We start from the raw sequence: 25,266 nt of genomic DNA, 5'->3' as shown, positions 1-25,266 counted from the left end.
AACTCTCCCTTCTTGCAATTAATTATGCTCCTTATTCCTTCCACAGGCAAAAGCAAGAGATTGGCAGAGACACGGTATAGCATCACACTTCATTATTATGTTGTTTACAAAGAGAAAGCTTCAGGAGAGAAACATAGTAGGAGCCAAGCACAATGAGTAGAAGTAACAGTTTGCTCCTACTGCTGGAGTTTTACCATCAAGGCACGTGTTACACTCCATACATTTCTCCTATGCAGAGATGAGAAGTGCCCCTTGCCATTATGGCCTTGGCTGCAGACCCAGCCAGCCAGGGAAGTCAGCAGCAAAGATAGAAAAACAAAGCATGATGCTTTCTGTCAGGAAGTAGACATCTCTGCGCAAAGGACAAGACAGGGGCAGTGAAAGCCCACACTCACTTCAGCCTCCTCAAAATTCAACTACAAATAACAGAAAGCTACATTCTGCATCAATCCCCCTGAAAAGCAGTTAAAAATCATGGCCATGATACAGGCTTCCACAAGCTCCCCTTGGACTTGATCTGTTTGGGTGACGAATTAGGATCCAGAACTTACTAACTTGTGTTAAAAAGCATCCCCTGCAATGGGACAAACCTCAGGAAATTAAGTTAATGGAAGGGCTATTTTTATTTACTTTTTTTTTTTTTTTAGCCTAAAGGCCTCAAACAGGTACTCTACCTTAACACTGCACTCAAAGAATAAAGTGTAGTTTCAGAAGCTACAAATATGTAGCAGAATCCAGAGAAAACCCCAACCAATGAGAGCAGCAACTCTGTTACCAAGAGATTTCCATCTCCAAAAAGTTTCTAATTTTCATGTCAGGAGGCAGAATAAGCACAGTAACTCCACAATCTGCTGAAATGCTTGTCTCCCTGGGTGTAATTCTTCAAGTCTGCACTTTATTAATTGGAAGCTACCCATGAACAAGGCTATAGTAAAGAGACAGTATTTAAAATACGTTCCAAAATGCACTATTCCTCCCCCAGTTAAACAAAAGTTTACAAGTATGGGGGCTTTTTACCACATAACAAAGAGATAAGAATGCATAAGACTGTAAAGGAAGTTGGTATTGCCCAAGGAACAGCTAACAAAACCAATGAGAATATGTATCTTACAAAATTATTTCCATGCCTCCTAGTTCATAGGTTTAAGAGTCTAATTTTCATTGTTTACGGTAACTGCATTTTGTATTTCACTCAACTTTGACATGGAAAAGGATATTGTGTGCATCTTCTAGTCAGTTGCAAATTCTGTGTTACAAGTACTTAAAATACAACAGACAGCAAGCACATAACAGGTTTTTCCTTAAGAGAATTATTGATTCTGTAACAACTAAACCTTTGATCCAATTTGGTGAAATAATGTTAATAAGATACAAAAACATGATTCCTTTGTATTTGAAGAAGAAAGTACTTCATAAAAAGGCAATAACTCCATCCAAAAAGAAGAGGTCACTTGCCCCCATTTCATATCTGCCAAGTACATTAACACCTCTCATTCTTAACACAGCACACAGAAAAGATCCTCTTTAACAATTCTATGGTTCTCCTTCAAGATAAAAGGTCAGAAGCACAGCATCTGCCAGGAAAAAAAAATTAAATATATATCCTAACATCCAAACACTAGGCTAGCCTTTTTCATACTTTTCAGATCTAATTTACCTTACCTATCAAAATGCACATAGGTTTCTGCAGAAAATCTAACCTGTCAAGATAATTACCAAAACTCCTCCAGAAAAAGAGCAAGAGCCACACAATCATCACTCTTCCATCCTTACTCACAAAACCCTCTAAAAAAAAAAAAAAAAAGACAATGGCTTTTCCAAAACCCTCTATGATCTAATTTTGTGAGAAAATTTAACTGAAGAATCAAGTACCATCCCAAGAATAACGTCCTGCTCCTGAAGACAGAAGAGATGCTACAAAGTTCAAACGCCTGGCTGCCTTCAGCAGTGAGGATGACACACCGGGGAAGAATCCATATACTGGAGGAATAAAAAAGCAGCCACACTATGTGGACATCATAAAATCGACCAGATGTTATCCTTTGTATGCACACATGCAATTTGGTGTCAAACACTACACTTGCAGGAAGGAGACAGGAAAAAAAAAAAGAAAAAAGAAAAGGAAGAGAGGCCTACAGAGCCAATAGGCCAATAGATAATTCGTCGCCACAGTCAATCACAGAAAGAGTGATGCTTCATGCCAACACTTCACATTTCTCTTGGTTCGATTTCATCTGACAACTCTGAACTATCAGCTTCCTGTGCCAACCTAAGTCATTTCTCTCCTTCTCAGTAAGGCTCAAAGAAAGTGCCTACCCACTTGCCAGCTGCAACTGAAATTTGTGCTAAGAAATAAACGTCTTTTGGGCAGGTCGTAAACTGGAAGCTTCTACACCTGCTGAAGGACAAGAATAAGAGCGGGACCACCCTATCCTTTTCTAGATCAATGGCATTGCTGTATTTCAGCTATGCTGTGGATTGCACTTAATGAAAACATCCAAACAGAGCTACTTTCTCAGAATACCAATCCCAGGTATTAGGGGATGCTTTTGTCAATTTTTCTTTCAAGCAGGCTTTTTATATACATGGTTTCTATCTTCTGCTCCAAACCCCCTAACTTATCTCTAATCTAAAGGTTTCTGATCTCTTGAAAATTTCTCAGATAATAGAGTCCTTAAAGGCATAAGACCGGTTTCATCCTTTTTCCAGTAAGGCAGTGGTGTATAGAGTATTTAATGTCTGTGTGCATGCAATTTAACTGCTCCAGGTTCCCTTTCTTAGCCTCCTTTCACAGCCGGAGGAGACTGACCTTCCTACAGACAGTAAAAACACTTTCAAGCACTGGTCACTACAGCTTTCACAAGGCAAAGGCTAAGGACACTCACTCCATCTTCCCCAAAGCCCAGCAAGCCGATGATTAACAGAGAGCAGAAGAGACTGGCTTTGTGGCACAATGGATTACAACTAAATTAGAAATTAAAAGAAGAGGTCATGAAGAGTTTAAAGTCTTCCACGTCAGGCTGAGTGAATACTGGGCTCCTTAGCTTTGCAGGCTAGGCCTTCCCATGGGTGTTCTGTCAGGCACCCCAGCATCCATACCTATCCAGGTGAGACACACAACGTAAGAACACAAGACCCTCATACTTAACACTCCACTGTTTTTTCTCTACCCTCCTTGCCACAAGCATAGCTACAGAACCTTTACATGTCCTGGGTTTTGGACAGGTCTCTCCAAAGGTTTTCATAATAAATAACAAGGTCAAAGTCAGAAATAAAACTTGTGTTGTTACCATGGAAAGTGGTCCCTTCCTCTTTAACCTACAATCATGGGCCCCTTTCCTATGCCAAACATCATCCCATTTTCATTTTAGCAGTGACCTGAACTATAGGTCCACAACAGCCTTGCCAAAATTCAAATGCCAGTTAGAAACTCAACTAATACAAATATGAACGCACACACTGCCAAAAACAAGTACTCTCTCCTATAGGAAACAAAAATAGAACAAATGTTAGCATGCACATAAACAAAGCATGTGAGGTAAATAAAGGAAACAAATGTCTCAAGACATGCAACATCACAAACTTGGCCTTTAATATACAGAGTAGCAGGTCTCTATCATCTTCACAAATAGAACCAAGTAGTGCTCGTTGCCTTTGCTCATTAAAGCTCTACAACTGGTGCCTCCTGTATGCCCACATGTACCATTTCATTGAGCTCACTTGACATTAGATGAAGGAGGAGTACAAGAAAATTGCATATTCCCTGCCTAAAAGTAAACTTGTCATTTAAACCTCATGTATAGATAGAATTTGATACAGCACTGGCACAGTGAGTCATTCGTCAGTTTTAGAGTTTGTACGACAGTATTCTTACATATGTTTTGCAATACTTTCCAGTAAGCTACCACCCCATGTAATTATAAGTTTTTTACTGGAAAGGAAGCCTAGATTTTGGATTTGAACACTGCACTGAGATCTGCAGAAACAAAGCTTACTTTTATGGTCAGATTTTTGGGCAAAAATAAAATCAACGTAAGAAGCCCTCATAAATTGTATGAAAGATGGAAGTCAAGGCATTGCTTTTAAAGGAGAGCAATCAGTGATAGTGAGCATCACAAATATTTCTCAATTAATTCTTCCAAACATAAACATAAGCACCTCACCTGTCAGATTTCTTCAAAAGCTCTTTCTTAGCTACATAAGTTAAAATTAAATTCATTCAAACACCCATTAGCTGTTACTAATGCTTTACTTGAAAATAATAGGTGCTTTTACATCCTTCTGTGTTGGGGCGAGATAACACATTATAAGTTTTCCCCTACTGTCTTACCTTCACCTTTTATTTTTAAGTTGCAAAAGAGGCAAGTAATTTAACTCTCAAGCCTGACTGAAGAGGCACTGAAAAAACCCACTGAAACAGAAACGTTTGTCCTGGCTAATAAGACTAATGAGATCAGCTGAGACTCTCCTCTGGTGGCATTCAGCTCACTCCAATGCTTCATAGGAAGTCTGCAATTCTTCAAAAGGAGCAGCTCCCAACTTCAGCTTGCACAGAGCCAGATATTTACTGCTCAAGTAGACCTCTTCAGGAAGTTTTTTTAAGCTGGTTATTATTATCATTATTCCTCTCTACTATCTAAATTCACATCAAATTAATCTACCAAATTGTAGATCTCCTGTTATCTGATAAAAAGCTGGAGAAAAAAAGTATGCTTTGCACAATTAAAGTTAGCTGGTTAAAATTCAAGAATGGGCAGCAACAACCACGGGGTTTTTTCCCTCCTAATTGCATATACTATGACCTACAAGGAATATTTTTCTGCTTAAAAGTAATACTTAAATGGAGATCTATGGCTGAACATTATCACAAGGATTGCACTTACTTGACAGTCTGCTATTAGCCAACTCCATTATCGCTATTTGCAGTTTTTAAATGTACAGATTCAGAAGTAACTGTACAAAGCCTCCATTACAAGTGGATTTATGGAAAGCCACAGCAATAATCATCCTCATTAAGCATATCTTCCCACAGCCCTGCATTATGTGGACACAAAGAGGAAAACATTTTTTCTCCGTTACCCACAAGCTTAGATCTTTCTCCTTATAATCACAAGCTTTTACTGTCTTCTCTGCTTTTGCCAATGACAGTTATCTCACATACTCAAAAGCAGGACTTGAGTTTGGCTTTTTGTGTGCTTTGTTTTGGTTTTGATTTTTTTTAATTAAAAAAAACACCTAACCTGCATACCTCTCAATTCACAACCAAATGCAGACATGAGGTAGGATGGCTTCTACTTTGATTTTCCATAAATTCACATTTTCTCTAGCAACACAGGTGAGAATAAAATATTTTCTATGGCTTCTACTATTTTGCTAACAGCCACAACCAGGATCCAAGACATATTTATGGACACACACATGCAAAGAAAAGGGCAGATGGCAATATTTGTAACTAAGCTAAATTACAAAACTTTCCTGAGCTCATTAACTCTTTGGCTACAAACTGGTTTAACCCTTTCATGTGTATGGTCATGCTGCATCCTATTTCAACAACCAGGACATAAGACACAGGCTAAGAAACTCACACATTAAGGTGGCCAGTTAGTGATAGAAACTGAGAACTTAAATAATTCAACACTGTCACCCACCACACATTCAGAGCACAAACTGGCCAGTTTTGCCACGCAGATTTTACTTCTTGTTTTCAAAGTTCAGACTGCTGATCATGCGCTTCAATGTACAGATATTTATTACTCCTACGTCCTCAGCCCCACAGCGAACCACCAGGGCAGAAATAATAAAATCAGGATTAAAGTACACTCACTCCCTCCATAAAACCATTCTCATGAGCCACACACTTCCTGCATTCACAAGGAGAGCAGTGGACTTTATTTAAAAATCTGTTTTCAAAGCTACACTGGCAGGCGTGGAACAATCACCCAGGAATCAGTCACGGAGAGAAGTCATTTGCTGCACAAGACCTTAGTAATCTCAAATTAAATTTGTCATTTCTCTAACGTTTACCTTGAAAAACGAACAAAGGTGGTTATCCAAGCAGCGTAAGGAAACTCTATTTGCTCATCATCCCTGCTCAAGTTAGCCACCTTCAGAGATACTAAACCATCAGATATTCAACATAACTTATGTTTGAAGTTTTGATTATCTAATTATCTTCAAACTATAGCACTTTTTATAGCTCAGTTGTACGATGACATGAGAATATTTAATCTGATACTAACAATACAGCTCCATTTGGTTCCATCTGAAATAAATACAGAACACCAAACCGCTTTAGAACAGCTGCCCCAGTCAGTCTCCTGGAAACAGAGCACATCTTTTCCACACAAAAGGTCTGCGGGAACAGACCGTTGTTTAACAGCGCAGAAATACTTTCTCTCATTAAATTTAATTTACACCAGGTATTTCAATTGCTTGAAGTTAGGTCTGAGGACACTTTCGGGCTGCCGAAAGCCCCTACAAGGAAACACACCCGCCTGAAGCGCTCGCCTTGAGCGTCACCTCCTGCTTCCCTCGGGCTGCCGGAGCCCATCCAGCGCCCCTCCGGCATGGCTGAGTTGAGGGGTGCCCGCCCCCTCGGGCATCCCCCGGGGTTTCCTATCAGAAGGGCAGCCCAACAGATTGCGGAGGTGGTTGCGGGGCAGGAGGTGGCCCTGTGGAGGCTGCAGCCGTACTCCCCCGGGACGACGGGCTGGGGAAAAGGGGGGTGACCCGACCCACCCCGGTTTTGAGAACTAGCACCCCGGGCACGGTGGCGGAGCCTCGTGCCCACTCCCGCCGTGGGCCCTTTGTTCTCGCCACCCAAGACGCCGCCGCCCGGCAGCCCCACGCTCTCCCAGGCGGCGGCTCGCCCCACCGGAGGGGGTGGTGAAGGCGCGATCTGCCGCCCCCCGCCGCCCGACTCGCACCCCGCTGCAGCGCCCTCCTTCCTCCCGCCGCGGAACGACCGGCGTCAGCCGCGGGGAAACGCTTTGGGGCGTCGCTGACCACACGGCGGAGGCACCGCGCCCGGGACGCCCCGCAGCGCTGGGCGCTGCGCCTCGCGGGATACAGCCCTTTACCCTCTACCAACCTTCCATGGGAGAACCGCCTGCCGGGGATACCCCGAGCGTCGCAGCCCATCAGGAAGGTCACGCTGCGGCGGCGGCGAGCCCCGGCGCCCCCCGCCGCGCCCCCAGCAACGCTGCGTAGCTTCGGCAGGTGCCTAGCTGCTCCTGGCCAACCCGCTGAGGCCCCCCGGGGTGCAGCTGGCGGCTACCGAGCACCGCGTGGCGGTCCCGTGGTGGGGGGGGGGGGTGCTCTGGTACCGTTCCGCGGCCCCCCTGGGGCAGCCGGGACAGCGGAGGGGCCGAGGAGGGTGGCGGAGCCGGCCGTTAGATCCGCGGAGCTCAACAGGCGGCGGAGTTTGGCGGCTCCCCGGGAGACGAACCCGCCGCGCCGGGAGCTAGCCGCGGAGCTTAAAGGGAAACGCGACGCTGCCGAGCCACTTACCGAAGCTCCGGGGCTCGGCCGCCCGCATACTGCCTCCGGGCTCTGCACTAGAACCCGTTCCACTCCCCACCGACTGCCCGGCGGCTCCGCTCCCTCAGCTTCAGCCGCCGCTGCCGCGCGGGACCGCGCTCGGCGCGCGCCGCCGCCAGCCCGCCCCCGCCGGGGCCGCGCGCCGCGCCCGCCCTGCCGCCAGCCCGCCCCGCCGCCGCCGCCGCGCCGCCACCTGCCGCCCGCGGGCTCACCTGAGCTGGGCTGGGCCCCAGCTGCTGCGCTCGGCCCCGCGGCGAGGCGCGATGCTGCTCCCGGCCGAGCCCGGCTCCGTTCCGCTCTGCTCCGCTACGGCCTGCGCTGCGCTACCGCCCGCCCCTGCCCGCCGAGTCGGCCCGCAGCCGGCGGGCAGGGCCCGCCCCGGCCAGGTGTGGGCGGGGGCGGGCGGGGGGCGGTGCGGCGGGGCAGGGCGCGGCAGCGACCCGGGGCGGGCACTCCGCGCGGCGCCGCCGGAAGGAGCTGGCTTCGCAAGTGGGTGGGCGCCGCGCCGCCCCTCTTCGTTCTCGGCCGGCCCGGGCTCTTCCGTGCCTCGGAGCGGTTATCTCTTACCCACGCCTGGTACCCTCCGTTCTTAACCCCGTGCCGCTGTGGCGGCTGGCTGTAGGTCAGACCCGACCTGGCCTGGGGATGCCGGCGGGAGTTTGAACTAATAGGTGCAAGGAACGCCCGTCGGGAGCGAGAAAGGAGCACTCCCCACTCGCCCGCGCAGTGTCGCCGTCTGTGGCAGCGGTGGCTGAGCGCCACGTCGAGACCTGTTGCGAGTGATGGCCGGTTTGAGCGTGAGCTGGCTGCTGGGAGTTGTTCCGGCTGTTCCAGTTGTTCTAGCAGCGCGCTTCTGCCGCATTAATTACTCCAGTCCTTTCTTCTATCCTTCCTTGGCCCCGAACTATGAAGCAGCGAAACTGCGAGGGATTATCTGCAGCCTTTTTAGATTGTGGAAGGGTTAACACCGATTGTGTTGGTGCTCCTTGGCTCATTGCCCAACGCCTTCCTAGGAGCTGGGGTTGCATCAGCGTGGGCAGCACCACAGTTCCCAGTGGTTTTGCTCTGCTGCCGTTCTCAGCACGCTGTACTGGGATCACTCTGGGATTTCTCACAGCATGTTATATTTTTTTTCCTTTTGTGGTCTCCTGCATTTCTCCTATTTTGTGTTAACTATGTTCCTTTGAGGATCTGCTGTTGTCTTCTCATCTCCATTCAGCCAGGGTGGTGGTGAGAGCCAAATAGTTTGCAGAGGTTTTTCCTCTGCCCCAGTGTGGTTGCCTCAAGCACTCTGAGGAGTTTCTGGGCCTCATGCTTCTGAATGAGATGCCCAGTCCCTCATGCATCACTCAGCTCTGCTATAAATTGAGCACCTAAAGCAAATCTTACACCCCTGCCACATGGCAGGAAGCTCTGGCACTGAAAGCATTTGGTTCTGGGGATGTTTTTCCAAATGTTGCTGCAAAACAGCCCTTCTGTGCGTTACACAGTGAGGCCATGGAGCTTAGAGTAAGCGGTGCTGGCCAAGTGCCATGAAGTACTGCCAAAGTGCCCATGGGTTCTGCTCTCCATGTTAAAGTTTGGATCAGCTGGAGGTTGCTCTGACTGACAAGATCATGGGGAAGCCAGGAGATCTCTGCTCTGGAGCAGGGGTTCACAGAGCCACCAGAGCTGTTCCCTGTCATATTGACAAGTTTAAGGTAGGTCATGTCAACCCAACCCCTGTTCATTTTCTGTGAAAGAAACAGATTTTTGAAGTTGGCTTGGAAAACAAGATTTGTGGCTTACTTCTCCTTTGCTAATCTTGTCACATGTTCAAGAGCTTTTGAATGAAGGCAGTGGAATGTTAGGCCAATCTATGGGGACAGGTTTTGAAGATATTTTTAGACAACTAAAGGAGTGGGCTCCTGAACACCTTCACAAGTGTGCATTTGTGTGACTGACACAGAACTGCCTCATAAACTTACAATGCTCTGGAGCTTCTTGCCAAGTCTTGATGGTAAGTGATTGTCCCATGGGCGTGTGCCATTAATCATCTGGATCACAAAACAAAGAGTTTTCACATACAGCTACCACTCAAAACTGTATTATTCCCCTCTGCACTCCATGCCTTCGTGATGTAAATGCTTGGAAGACTATGAATAGTGTGAGCCCAAGAGACACTGATGCTTTGTGCTCCTCTGAATATGGGGTGTCCAGGTTTCCACCCCTTTACCTGTCTGAGAACTTTGCAGTTGTAGGGCACTGTTCCTCAAAGCAAAGGTATGCATTTGAGCACTTTGCTTAGTACAGGATACACTGCCTTGTTGTCAACAGAGCTGTGTTCTGGAAGGAGGTGTACAAGAGTCCTAAAGCCCTGAGACTGGTCACCAGTTTATATGCAACATCCAGCTGTGTCTACTTGGTAGATCTCGTGGCTCCACCCTTCCCAGCCATTTCAGTGGTAAGGTTTTTGGAAGGCAAAGTCTTGTGTATTTGTAGCACATTGCTTGGAGATCACTGTCTCTACTAGCTTTTCCTAACTTTGATCCTGCTCTTAAGAGCAATTGTATACACCCATAGTCCTGTCCCATGTCCCACTTGATAGCCAACTAGTGTATAGATCGTGTGGGATGGGGTTTGCTTGCCTTTAATATAATAAAACGGTATAAAATCAAAAGACAGGGATTCTCAGGTTTCTCGAGACTTGTCAGAACAACTTCCCTTCCCATTTCAGGTGTTACTCAACTTGCTAAGTGCTGTGGATTGAATCTGTAAACTGCAGATCCTTCCAGAATATGATCCTTTTTCTCTCCTTTTTTTTTAATGTTTGTTTTTGTTTTGAGGGAGCATTGCTGCTGATGACTTTTCCTCACCTGGTTTTATAGTAATTGTCAATTGTGTTGTCAGATCTCATGATCTGATTCACAAGTGCCTAGTGCAATACTCAACTTGGTACTCATGCAAGATAGTACATCTCCATCTGCTTGACAGCACAGCTTGAAGACCATATGGCCATGACTCTGACTGCCCACCCTTTTTTCAATATTACCCCCAAGACTCTTTCACTTCCTTTGTAGGACAGGATTAATAGAAACTCTGTTTTCTCCAAATAATAAGAAAAACCCCAATCTGTGTTGCCCATTTCTGTTCTTCTCCAATTGAAAGAGCCTTAGAGAGACAGCCTTGATGCTTCCTCATCCACACCACTAGGTTATCTGAACTGGGGAATCCTTAAGCTGAGGATAACAACTTGTCTGTCATTTTGCTTTATTACAGCTGGTACTTAATTGAAGTCGGCATTGTAATAAAAGTGCAGTCACAACACTAAAGTTGTGTTTACTTCTATTTCTTGGCCAAGGCCCATAAGTTTTCTGTTCCTTTGGTTTCTTTCTGGAAAGTAGGTACAAGTGTCTTTCCCTTTCTGCATCGTTTTGTCTCACCTGCCTGACCAAATCTGATCAGTGTCTGTGCCCTCTCTTACTGTATCATAGTGAGACTCTGCTTTTGACTGGTGCCATAGATGTCCTATGAAGTACATCAACATGAGTAATACTTCTCATAGTTCTTTTACCTCCTCCTCATACTAAACAAGAAAGGTAAGTACATTTGAAGGGAAACAAAACAACACCACCACCCCAAACAACCACCAAAAAAATAACCACTACATGACAATTTGTCCCGTGCGTAAATATATTTTGAGCATTATTAAATGGGAAAAATTTCTGCTCCTGAATTAATAAAGTGTGATAGAGGAAGGCCCTGGGAATGCCGGTCACTGAGACTGAAATTGAAATAACCTCCTACTTGCCCTAATAGCCAAAATCTGGAGTACTCATGGCAGTTGACTCATGCAAAACTCTTCCCAAAACACAATTGCTGGTTCGGAAAAGCAGACCTACAGAGGAGTAATTATGCTTTGCAGCATGATCTCCATGTGTGCCAGACCCAGATATATCAGCTCACTGTCCTTTTCTAACCCTAAATGAATGGTAATGGAAAGACAATGGAAAGACTAAGATACATCATGTACATGTAAGTTAAAGCAAACAGTATACAAAATTCAGTGAGCTTGCTGCTGGAGTGGCTCCCCTCCACATTTTCTGCCTGAGTTTGCTTCTCCTACGTTACTTTCCATTCTTGTCAGATCCCTGAGAAACTGCATTTTTCTGGCTTTCATTGCCATGACATCTGTGCTCAGCTAGTCCAAGAGTTGCTCTGGTGGTCTTCAGCTCCAATCCGTTACGGTTTGGCAGACCACAGGCTTCCAAGCTGCAAAATACAGGCTGTCAAAGAGATGGAGAGGAGCACTAATCACACCAGTATTTGAGCACTTCCTAAGCTAATATATTTATCCTCACAGGATTACTGTGAGGTAGTAAATTACTACTGTCCCCCTTTTAGAGATGAAAACCAGATGCACGCAGAAGCTAATTGACTTAGCTAATGTCGCACAGGAGCCGGTGGCAGAGCAGTGAAATGAGATCAGTCACTGGCCCCAGTGCCATGTGCCGGAGGACAGGTCGGCTCAAACGGTTTTGAAAGCCTGGTCAGTGCCCACAGGCTTTTATAGCCCTGTGGAAATGCAAAGCACAAGCTTTCAAAACTCAGCAACCCAGAGCAGAAAATTCAAAGCTTTCAGGTCATGGCAACCCAGGAAGGAAGAGATGGATTTGCACTCAGATCCAAGTCAGGCAGTGGCAGCAATACCAGCCTGGCACATATTTGCAGACTGACTGGGCTTTTGGACTTGCTCTGGGGAAGAAGCTGGTGTTTTATCCTAACAAGTGATTCCTGATATTGGATCAAAGCTCTTGGTTGATTTCAGCCTTGTCAGAAAATCCATCTGGGGGCTGAGAGCTCCCCCCCTCACTTTCACACCACTGAAATCAGGAGCTTCTGGAATCAAATTTTAAATCAATCTCTTTTTTTCTCTTCTTTTTTTCCTTTTTTTTCCCCCCATATTAATTTTCAGTCCTTTTTTTTTTAATGTTCAGTTTTCAGAACACGTTGAAACCATTTTCAAAGAAGCCATGAAGCAGTTAGGAAAATACCAGAGACTATGTTCAAAGACCTTAAAAGCAATCCTGTTTATAAACTTCAGGTTGCATTTTAACTATGAAATGAAGAATGCCACTAACACAACTCATATGGACAGGAGTGGGCTTTGATTAAATACTTGTCCTAATAAGCATTGAGCCAGAAGGGGAGTGTCTTATCCTTGCAGCAAATTTATAGCCCTTGTTAGTGAGGTTAAACTTTTGTGCTGACTAAACTTTTCCACACCCTCTTTCTGCAATAAAAATCCACCTCAAATTTTCTGCTCACAACCAACCAACAGATGAAGTAATGCTGAATGTTTCACATTAAAGCAAGTCAAGTATCCCAAAATACTTTTCCCCAGCACCAAAAGTTATTCTGCCCAAACAGCTGCTCCTCCCTCACAGAATTATGCCTCTTACCAGCTTTTAGTATTTTGTAGGATTGCAAAGCTCGTGCTTGTCTTTGATGGTATGATTGGCTTCAGACCTGATTGCAGGATGGATTCTGCCCTCAGTTCTGTACTCAGCAGCACCTTCTGACAACAGCCACCTAAGATAAAAAGGCAATTTAGAGAGCAGAGACAGCAAGCATAACTAGGAGAAGGATCACCCTGATCATGGCTCTGGTGCAATGGATGACAGGCAAGCAGGACAAATATACTGGATTGACGTTTGTATCCCCAAAGGAGCTGACACGATTGCTGTTTACCAAATTTTAACAAGGAAGAGCAGAAATTTTCAAGGTGCAGTAAATGAGGAGTCCTATATTCTTGCCTCAGTGTTTTAGCGCTGTAGTCTTGAAAAGGTGATAGGAATAAAGAATTGCCCCCCACATCAGATAATCTCAGCCTTTTTGTGTGTGAATGGCAAAAGTGGCTTTAGAAAGGTCTCAGGAACCCTCAGGCACAGCACAGTTACTATAGCTCTGCTCCACAACTCAGGTCTGCAAAGAAATCGAACAGAAGCATTTGGGCATTCTGGCCTTCTACAGTAAGGGCACAGAGGAGGGATTTGGGCCCTGCCCAGCTACACATATGAAAGCTGGGCTCTCCTGGTTGAAGTATTACAGGTGTCAGAGCTGGTCTGGAGTGCAATAGGCAGCTGTGAACTTGGCAGGAGAAATCTGCAGCTGAACAGTACTTTTTCCTCATAGAGCCAACAGAGAATTTTCCCAGTGTGAGGCTCAGCATCCGAGCTCTGTGCAGAAACGAGGTTGCAGTGGCTGGTCCGTGTGAACAGCGTGGCAATGCCATGGACTTGAGGAAGGTGAAAGTGTGACTGTGGTGTGATGATCACTTTGTGGTGGTGGATACCAGCGTGGAGCAGCATTCTTTCTCCAGTCTGTGGGACTAATCCTCACAGTGCTCACAGGGCAGGATTCGCAGCTGGGAAGAGGCCAGAATGAGGGATATATGACACTTAATCTCATAAGCTTGAACAGGACTTAAATACTTCCCAGAGTTTTGCTACCCTATTGCAGGACATGCACATATTATAGAAGTAAATTGAAACAATCCTCTAATGATTTTTTTCCCCTTCAATTCATTCTTTCTACCATCCTCCCAAAAAAAAACCCCAAAACAAAAACCCATCACCACCAAAAAAACAGGAAAAAAAAACAAACCAAAACAAACCCCAACAAATCCAAAACAAAACAAAACAGCAGGGACCAGCTGTCTTGACAGGTCATTTAAAACTGCCTTTGTAAAAATAGATTTGTATTTTACAGTTTAATGTTTTAGAGGCTGGTGACTGGTTAACCTTCTTTCAGCACCAGCACCTCTTGCTTTGGGCTCCAGCCTCCAAATAAGTCACTGGTTGTCATGATTTACTGTGTATACTACAGGACAAGTGCAAGATTTTGACAAGAAAAGATATTTGGGTGTTATTTGAGGAGACATGGGGAAAGTCACTTAACTCAGAGTTTATATAGAATGGCTTTCTTGTTTCAGAGGTCACCTCTGTTGGAATAGCAGGTGCAGACTTCAGACATCAGCTGCAAGGGCTGTTTTGTGCATCAGGGATGTTATAGCTTTTCCTATTAAAGGTGGTAAGAATTTCAGGGAATAAATTTCGTTTAAATTTAACTTTCCATCACTATTCTAGCAGAAAGGTGCAGTCCATCAGCATAACAATTGCTTTTGTGGTGATAATGCCAGGGTCTTTTCTAATCCCTGGTCCCATTAAGGTGTTCAGAGCAATGGAGGTAGAAACCTGTTCCTCAAAAATGTGCCCTAACTTCAAAGATGACTGTCTGCAAGTGTAAATAAGAGCAATAAAATGAGTGAGGAACAAGCTATAAACATGGTAGAGATTTTCTTATAATTTGGGAGTAAAGGGTTTCTGCAGTGATGTTCAATGTGTGGAAGAGTTGGCTCCGACAGTCGCTGTGCAAATAATACAGAGTGGTATTTGTGTTTGTTTTCAAAAGCACCTTGAGATGCCAGAACTGAAGGGTTAGGTGTGTTCAGCTTGCTGGGCATTCCTGACTGTCTTGCACATGAACCATGGACTGTATGGAAAGTTGCAAGCCTTCGTCCTCAGCCTTCCTCTAAACCAAGCCTTCCATGCTGTTTTCCCTTCTGCTAACCTTCATCCCATCAGCTCTCTCACTTGTCTATGTCTTTCTTCTCTTCCACCCATGTTCCCTTCTGCACACACGTGCATACACACACACAGAGCCCCCCAAAGCACTCCATTGCTGACTGCTTTCAGGGCTGAGTCACTGCCCTGGGGACTGGCCATCCTTGCCATGTCTCCAACCCCTCCTTACTCAGACTGCCTCCAAGTCAAACTTCAAAACAGAAGTACTGAACTCACCCACGCTTTTATTTCCCTATCCCCCATTTTCCTATATACAAGTCTTTTTAACAGCTTTAGCGTGTCACTTGCCAAATTTTCTTTGTATAGGTTCTTGGCCTGGGCTCATGACTGTAGTATCTAAGCACCTTTCAGTCATGCATAAAGTGATGTGACTCATGTCAGGCTCAAAAGATTTGTTCTCTGTCCCCTTTCTCTGTCAAAGAAGGCTGTGCCTTCTGTGCTGGAGTCTTTGTTTTGTTTGGGTGAAATTTCAGTTTGTGAGATTCTCCTGTGACCGTGAGGCTGGGAGTGTCACCCACAATCTTCATTCTTTCATCCCTTCAGTGCACTCTGCTGATATGTTGAAGATTTTTCACAATTTTTATGTTATCTCTGCACTACATTCTTCTGATACCAAGAATATTTGGCATTATCATAGTTAATATCTAAAACCATCCAAGAGCATTCTGCCTTCTGGTTTTGGGTGCAAGTCAATCTTCAACTATTAGAGGTCAAGCTGAGAACATGCTGAGAACAGAGCAATCCACATGTGTCCCATCAGTTTTACACCTTTCTCTGTACCAGCTGCTGTTGGTCATGGCAAGACAGAGGACTACATTGATGTCTGGGCAGGGCTGAACAGCTCTGTATTCCTGTTTCCCCCAAATGTTTGTAGATGCTGTTCTGTGTGCCCCCTAAAATTCACAAAACCAAGAAAATTATATCTGGAGGCTTTTTTTCCTACTTTTCATTCCATTGATTATTAGCTTCTAGCTTCTTGAAAGTGACTATTTTCCCTCTCATTTATAGTTCATATTTTTAATTATGGTAAGAACTCCACTTTGGAAAAGGCATTGAAAGAAAGTGGTATGATCATCAGATTTATATTTGGGTTAACTGATGGACTCAGTTTCTTCTCTCTCTATCCTCCAGCCAGTTCTGAGTGGAAATGAAAAGGAACAACTGAGTTCAGAAGGAGAGGTATAACAAGCCAGGTAATTTTCGAAAAGCAGGTAAAGAACCTTAAATTCCCAAACAATTTGTCTTGATGGTCAAGAAATAACACCACCACTCAAAATCTCACTCTCATGAGATACAAAATGATCTGTTAAAAAATTGTTCAAATAAGTTCCCTGAGGCATTCCTGTGGCACACCATAGCATCATATACAATGGTGTGCTCAGGTGGCCAGGAAGGCCAACAGCATCCTGGCCTGTATCAGGAACAGCATGGCCAGCAGAAGGAGGGAAGTAATTTTGCTCTTGTACTCAGCACTGGTGAGGTTGCACCTTGAATACTGTGTTCAGTTTTGGACCCCTCAGTACAAGAAAGACATTGAGTTGCTGGAGCATGTCCGGAGAAGGGCAATGAAGATAGTGAAAGGTCTAGAGAACAAGTATTATGAGGAGCAGCTGAGGGAATTGGAGGAGGCTGAGGGGAGACTTTATTGTTCTCTCTAACTACCTGGAAAGGAGATTGTATTAAGATGAGAGTTAGTCTCTTCTTCCAAGTAACTAGCAATAGGACAAGAGTGAATGGCCTTAAGTTCTACCAGGGGAGGATTAGATTGGATATTCGGAAAAATGTCTTTACTGAAAGATTGGCCAGGCATTGGAACAGGCTGTCCAGGGAAGTGTTGAAGTCACCATCCCTGGAAGTGTTCAAAAAGCATGTAGACATTGCACTTTGGGACTTGTTATCATGGGCATGGTGGTGTCGGGTTGATGGTTGGGCTAGACGATCTTAGAGATCTTTTCCAAACTTGATGCTTCTATGATTCTATACTCTCTTAGGAATCTATTTAGAGCAATCAAAACATACAAAATAAAACTGCAAAGAAGGTGAGACAAGCCAGCTTCAGCTACTGTGGTCAGATGTGGATTTGCTGCAGGCAGCTAGGAGGAAGATGAGCCGTTCTCTTTCATGTGTTCCTCCCACCCACTGTCACTTTCCCCAGCATTGGGGCAGATAAGAGCTGCCACTGAAACAAGCCTTTTCCCATTTTCCTGATGAGGAGAATCTCCATGCATATCCAGAGATACTCAGTATTTTATGACCTGACCTTCATATACAGTTGAATCCAGAAAATGCTAGTGATGCCACCAAAATAAACACCCACACCATCTTATTCCTACCTGATACCACGTTTTCCATTGCATCACAGAAGTGGCTGCACTGTGAATTGAATCAGGGGACAGTTCTGGATTAAAACTAATCTGTCAAACCCCAGTTTTATTCTTGATGCATTTTTCCTTCTAGCCTTGCATATGCTTGCACCAGCACAAGGTAAAGGTGTGCAAGGGCATGGCTAAAGAGACGTGGTGGTGGGAAGAGAGGGCTGCTTTCCGTGGCAAGTCTTATTTATACTTGTGCTGTTAGACAACTGACATTTCTTTCTGCAGCAGTGATAATTTATGCTGGCCTAAATTATATTTAAAATTACAGCCTAATGTAAAGAGCATTGCTTTGTGCCTACTTTGAATTTAAAAGGTTTCCCTAGGTTAAAACATATATCGATACTTCCAGCTGTAGGACTGAAAGCATTGCATGCTTTGGTTGCTACATTCTCTGCTGGCTGTGTAAAGCAGCTGTAAATTCAGGTGGCTGCTTTGCATTACCATTGGGGCATGGCACAGCAGCACTGGGGTAAATCAGAGATATACTTCATCTTTTTATACACTGCATCAAAGAGACAAAAGGAGACAGAACCTCTGTGCCTGAGAGTGATTCATCTCCACCCTCCAATTCTCCTATCTCTGAGCAGGGAGGCAGCAACAGCAATCCCCCCATCCCAACCTTGACAACAAGCACCCTCTTTTCCTTCTGTTTCCTATCCAAGCCTGTATCCAAAATCCACAGCAGGATGCAGAGCCTGGGCCTTTCCCTCTGCAGCAGGCTGGAGGCACTGACACAGGGGAACAGGAGGAAGAAGGGAGCTACTTGAAGGCAAGCGTGGAGGCTATAGGGGAAAAGGGGACACCTGCAGCACTAGGGAGAGGCTGGGCTGTAGGAAGGTCACTTACCCAAGCAACATGAGCTGAGGATGGAGAAAGAAATAAGAGAAGGTCTCAGTGATACAGCAATTAGCAGCTCAGTCCCCAGAAACCTCCCTCCAAGTGGTTGCATTACGCTTCCAGCCTGCTGCTTGTAGTGTTCCACCCTTCCACTGCCCTTTCCAGCCTTTCACTTCAGCACAGAGATTCCCTAAGCCCAGGTGCTCTCTCCCAGCTGTCCTCCATCCCACCTGTGAACCTGCTCCAGTTACTGTCAATGCTGCCATGTCTTTGGTGGGCTTTGGTGAGCTTTGGCTTCAGGCAATCTACTGCATCTCTTTGGAACCTATATAATTCTATTGCTGTTTTTACATGCGTCTTAATTTCTAGACTGAATTTGTCTAGTTTCATCTTTATTAGCTTTTATTACGCTACTGTAATCTGCTAGAGAGCTCTTTAATATTGGAAAACTGGAGACAGCCAGAATCCTCACAAGAGCTGGGTTCTTGTTCCAGGAATTGCAGCATATGTTCCTTGCAGAAAAGCTTTACTTTTTTTTTTCTATAAAAACATGCAAATGAAAGTCTATGTCTGAATCTCTCTCTCTCTTTTTTCCTTTTTTTTTTCTGTTGTTTTTGTTTTGTTTTGTCTTGTTTGGGGTTTGTTGTTTTTTTTTTTTTTCTGAAAAGCAGTTGTGCTGCTGAAACCTGAGTATCTGGCTAGACCTTTCTCCAGGTCCACGGATTTTAGCAGACGTTTCTGTATTGTCCAATCTAGGCAAACAGGGGTTGGAGTTCAGACCTCCACTTTGATGTCCAGCCTGGGAGAGGATGTCTAGAAACATCAGTTCAGTGGTGGAGAGTTCAAGTGATGCCACAAAGCACGTGGGCAGTGCCGCTGTGTGTCCCCACACTATCCCTTTCCATGCGCCTCTACAGGACCCTGCTAAGTGAGGAAAGCTTTGAGGAAAGGCTTGCTGTGGAGGTGATGTCCCTCATAGTCTTCTTGGGGTGCTTCCTCATCCAACTCATCGCTCACATCTTATTTATGTTTCCCTATTGCATGACCAGACATGCTGTTAGACTCCGTATGAAAATGCTATAAAGCAAAGAAGAGTTTTTACTGCATCAGCTTAAAGACTGCATCAGTCTTTCAAATGGCATTTTAGTATTGCCACTTTGACTCTGCAGATACAGCTTTGTCATGCTGCCATCATAAACTTCGAATAACAGCTTTGACCACGAGGCTGCGTTTGGCAATAACAGCCCAGCCAAGAGGGACAGAATCCTTTCCCAAGCTGAAGATACATAACCCCTCAGAAAATAATTTGTATGCGGAAAAAAACACACATTAATGGGATTTGTTGTTTGCATAACCAGAGAATGGTTTTAATTAAACAATAAATCTAAGAAGCAATTAGGCAAAAAGGGGTTGAGGCAGAATTGGTATTTTGAGAGAAAGCTGAGATATTGCAGTTTAAAAATCAGCCTGGCTGCATATTCAGCAAGTATCTGCTACAGCACCTGTGGAAAAGCCACAGTGTGGTGTTGCATAAATAGATGCCTATCAGGCGAGAAGCTGCATGGGTCGGTATGTAATTATACAACTTTAAAAAAAGGCATAATATTTATCCTGTAGCCTGGATTGGCTTCAATCATGTGCATAATACATTTATTTGAAAACATCCTAATTATGTGTTTACCTGACAGAAGGAGCCATTACAATCACCCTGGCACATAAACCCATTTTACAAATCTGCCTGCTTTTGCCTTTACCCAAGAGACCTACACCAACTGTACAGTGATGATTATTTATATAAAACTGTGAAATATGTAAATAATTGTATTCTTAAATTGTATTCATCAAAACATTCTGCTCTTCTTTTTCTCTTCGTTCTAGACAGCTGGATGTTTTTCTTAGAGCTCTTCTGAGCAGGGACACTGCATTTGTATATAGGGGAAAAAATGCATTCTTAACACTGTGGAAATAATAACAAACTCCTTGAAAGATTTAAATTAGTTTGTTCCCTGAATTAAATATCCCATCTGCTTCCCTTCCCTCCCCAATCCTCTTCTTGCCACCCCCTAGTGAGTGTGCACATGGGTTTGGTTTTTCTTTTTTTTTTTTTTTTTTTTTTTATGGAATTGCTTCTGAATTCCAGCAAATGCACAGCTATTTCAGCCTGCTGAGGCTGTTCCTTGAAAATCAGTTTTAGTGTTTGTGCTGGGTGTTAAAACACAAGCACCGTCCTTCACTACCAGGGGCAGGGCAGGGCTGCACCCACTGCCTTTACACACACACACACACACACACACACACTGCTGGGGATTTGTTCAGCCGATACAGGGTCACTTGACTGCTGAGGTTAGAGAAACTCGGGGTGGGGAGGGTTATGTGTTTGGTTTAAACTAAGAGCATTGGAGCATTTGGGAGGAAGGCAAACAAATATTAAGAATCCTAAGTAGTCTGCGAGAAGGGGAGAGGGAAGTGAGTCAGGCTCAGCAGCCTTGAGAATGTCTTTCTAAACAAAGCCAGTTGTCTAATGTACTCACAAAGCTAAAGGAAATTCTGATATAAGGCTGACTCTTTCTTGCATTCACAGGGCTTAGTCTTGTTTCTGTTTCTTTCTCCCCCAACTCCTCTCTCTCTTATTCTGCTCTTTTTACAGAGAACATGCCAGTCATATCGAAGAGTGGCCTGGCAGCCTTAACTGCACATCATCTTCTCCCTCGTTAGAGACGAAATAGAACATGTAAATATTTTCAAACACGATGTTTTGTTGAATCGTTTTCTGTAACTCATCGTAATCATTAGCTCGTGGTTTAGACATTTATAATGAAAATGTATTCATTTAAATTTACCCTTCCTTTGGGGAAATATTTTAAAATTAACAAACAAACAGAACAGGGGGAGACATGGTTCTCCTTGCTGGTTGCATGTCCTGCCAGCCTGATTACACAATCTGTTATAATTATACTGAGCTCTGCAGACCTTCAGGGAGCCATGTTATACACTAGAATGACTGCTAATTGCTAGGGGTAAAACCTTCAGCCCATTGAAGTCAATAGCAAAATTTCTACTAATTTCATAGAGAGTATTTCTGAGACCATCTTCAGAGTGATAAACACCAATATTATTTAAAGTACCAACTTAACTGAAAGGAGAGCCAACTCTATCATTAATATTACATAGAGGCTAATAAACTCCATTTCTTGAACACTTAAGTTACCTGAAATTTTCCAATCTTTAGGTCATCATTATTAAGGAAAACAGAACTTCTTCACTTAAGCTGATGGAACTGTTTCCTTCTAATGCAACTTGTTATACCTCTGCAAAATTTATGATGTAAAAAAGCTGTATGACAAGTCAGTGGTTCTTTTTTATGCCCAGGCAAAATGAAAGATGGCAGGAAGGATTTGATGAAACGTTTGAAAATGGTATCTGAGATAGGATTCAAGATCCATCAGAATTTGGGTAAGGCAGTTATGAGAAACCTAGTGACTGAGATGTTAGATGTATTTCAGTCATAATAGTTGTCTTTCCTTGCTGTAGCTCCCCTGCATGTTAGATGGGTGACTGGTGCCAGACTCCCACCTCCTCAGAGAAACAAGGTCCATCTCTAACTCCTCCAGCATCTCCTTGCTGTGGCCATCTGCCTCCATCCTACTGCTTAGCACCTGAGTGAATGAACTTTGATGTGTGCCATAGCTCTTCTCTGTGGCCTCCTGACAACTCTATTCACCCTTCCCCAAAACAATTTCCAGAACTAACTGATAAATTTAATAAACTATGTGTATATATATATATATATATATATACCATTTTTTAATAAGGTAGGGAGAATTTGAGACAAATTGAAAATCAGAACCACAATCAGAAGTGGGAGAAATCTCTCACCAGTACTATTTCATTTTCCTGATTTCTTCCATTTCCTATTTATTTCAAATTATCATTTCAGTTTAAGCTGACAAATATTTTTCATTACCGGAACATAATCACAAGCCAAACAGCGTAGAAGAACCAAAAATCCTGACTAATCTTCATCATTTTTTAAAAGTAGAATCAGTCAGGATGGAACTAGAAAGCTATGCCTAATATAATTAATTTTTAAAACCTTTTTTTTTTTTTTGTGGGGGGAGGTAAGTGTATTTGGAATGAAAACAATCCTAACAGTAATATTGGTCTATTACTAGAAATGGTGAAATTGTAAAAGCACACTTTTTAATAAATCATCATCCTCTGCCTTCAGATAAAGAGATAGATGACATTGTCATGTTAAATGGTGGTGAGACATAATTAACTCTCGTTGATCATGGAAGGCAAATGCATAGCACCAATTTTAAATCACTATCTTAGATAATCTGCATCTAAGAATTTTGTAGAAGCCAGCCAGGAAGCTGTCCAGATGATTACTGTTGGTTTTCAAAAGTATGAGAACTAAAAAAAGTTCAGGGATCTGTTAAAAACTAATACTGTTCAAATATTTAAGAAGATACAGAGTTCTAGGCCCTTCATCTTGCCAACTAGCCACAGCTAAAGAATTAAGTGGCTGATGCAGTGCATTGGTAAAGAATTAAAACTGGCAAGCATAACTCATCCCCACTGAATTTATGGAAAATACCAAACTAATTTAATATATCTTTGAATGGTTGACAAGTTCAATTTCAAAAAGTCTATTAATATCATCTACAGATAGACTTCTAATTGCCCTCCCTAATAAATTAGAAACATACAAGCAAACATGCTAAAGATTAAATGAATCAGGGGGTGGCTTCTCGACAGCTCTGACACAGGTTTGGCAGTGTAGTGGTAAATGAGGAATGCTTGCAGGAGGAGATGTGACTAAAGAGCCCAAAGAAATCAGTTCCTGCCCATGGACATTTTGAAAGTTTTAGCAGTGAAGAAACTATAAAATGTAAATTGTTAATCATTAGTTTGTTGATGGCACAAAAATTGTGGAAATACTGGAATGCAGAAAGCCCTGGTACTAGATGAAAGAAGACAGTCTGCACCAAAGGCTTGTCTTGGCAATGTGCCTTCTTCACAGTATGCCCTAAAATAGCATTTGCATTCTCCATCAAAGGCTAAGAATATACCAGAAACCATAAGCTTACACTTAATACTTTTTATAATACATATACAGAATATTATACAGTTTATAGAAAGCCAAGAATGTGCATTCAGCCACTCAGGCCAAGGGGGAATTAGCTAGAGCTCTAACACATCAGCCCTTCTCGGCTTCTGAAAGAAAATTTGCAGCCACAGGATTCTGTCTCATAGCCATCAGTGTGCCTGTCCTTTGTGAATTTGTCTAATCCCATTCTAAGCTCGTTTATACTCTGCAGTATATTGTAGCAATGAATTCCACAGTTTTATATATATACAGAGTGGAAAAAAGACTTCCTTTTGTTCATTTTACACCTGTGACCCATTTCAGCTGGAAGCTTACCAGTTTCTGTGTAGTGAGAAAGAGTGAGGACTTTATCTTGGATTCCTTTCTCTATGTAATTTTTGATTTTACAGACTCCTATGGCATTTCCTCAGCTCTGTCTTTTACAGGATACATAATCCTAATCTTTCCTTGCACAGGTGTCATTCCATGACTTGGTGCTCTCACAGACCTCAAGAAGGTTATTGCACCAGAAGTTCATGAAGTCCAAACAGAGTCCATATCATCAGGTGCCTTCCTGGTCTGTTCTCCCTCATCCCACCAGTCACAACTCAGGCTCTTGCTAAACCAGAAGAGATGAGCAATTTTTTTTCCAATTTATACAGACTATGATAAAATTTTCTTTCATTAATCTGCTCAAATTGCTTCTCAAATACTGTGATCTTTCATCATGTTCAGCATCCTCTGGCAGCAAAGTTCCTCAGATAATTTCCTTCTCCTCTGAAGGGGTATCTCCTCTGCTTGGTGTTGAACCTCTATCTGGTTGCTCTGCTCATGCTTTGCTCTTGTATTTAAAGCAACACTGAACCATAAATTCCAGTTCAGCTTCTTCTGACTGTTCAGAACTTTATAAACATACAGCATAGTTGTGCTAGTTCAGGTAAAGAATCCTCATCCCTTCAACCGTTCCTCTATATCCTTGTGTTCTTGGGGTTTTGAACTGCCCTTGGTACTCTGCTCCTCTCTTTTCTATCTCTGCTTTCTGCTTTTCCAGATGGGAACAAGAACTGCACCCAGCACCCATAGTGCTCGGGTTGTTTGGTGACTTGATGGGAGTTGGAACTAGATGATCCTTGTGGCCCCTTCCAACCCTGACTGTTCTATGATTCTATGTTTAGTAGTTTGGTCTGCATTCCTTCCTCTATTATCTGACTTCCTTTTCTCATCTCTGCTGAGCACTGGGATGACATTTCCAGGCATTCCTCTGTGGTAACCTCAAGACCTTTTCTCTGTGTGGTAACAGTCAGCTCACAGACCAACACGTCTTTGAAATTAGATGTGTGTATTCTCATTACAGCACTTTGCAGGTATCTACATTGGGTTTAATGGCATTTTATTGTCCAGTCATTCTGAATTGTAAGATCCTTCTAATCTCTTCACATTAAGTTCTTGTCCTTTAACTGTGAATAACTACTGTCAACAAATTTTGTCATTTCACTGCCCAACCTTCCTTTTGCAAATGCCTGGTAACTATGCTGATAGCATAGGCTTGTATACCTCTCCCCATACTTTGGCATGATCTTCAAGTAGGGAGGAAAGAAAGATGATGAAAAAAAGAATAAATCAGAACTGGGTGCAGCATTCAAGAGGTATCCCAGAGGGATAGGATGGCATCCAGACAGACATGGAAAAGCTGGAGAAGTGTGCCCAGGTAACCCTCATGAGGTTCAACAAGGCCAAGTGCAAGGCTCTGAACCTAAGTCAGGATAATCCTTGTTATCAATACACATTGGGGGATGAT

Source organism: Indicator indicator, chromosome 10 (assembly GCF_027791375.1).
Source record: "Indicator indicator isolate 239-I01 chromosome 10, UM_Iind_1.1, whole genome shotgun sequence".
Lineage (NCBI taxonomy): Eukaryota > Metazoa > Chordata > Aves > Piciformes > Indicatoridae > Indicator > Indicator indicator.
Note: the sequence above shows the minus strand (reverse complement) of the source record.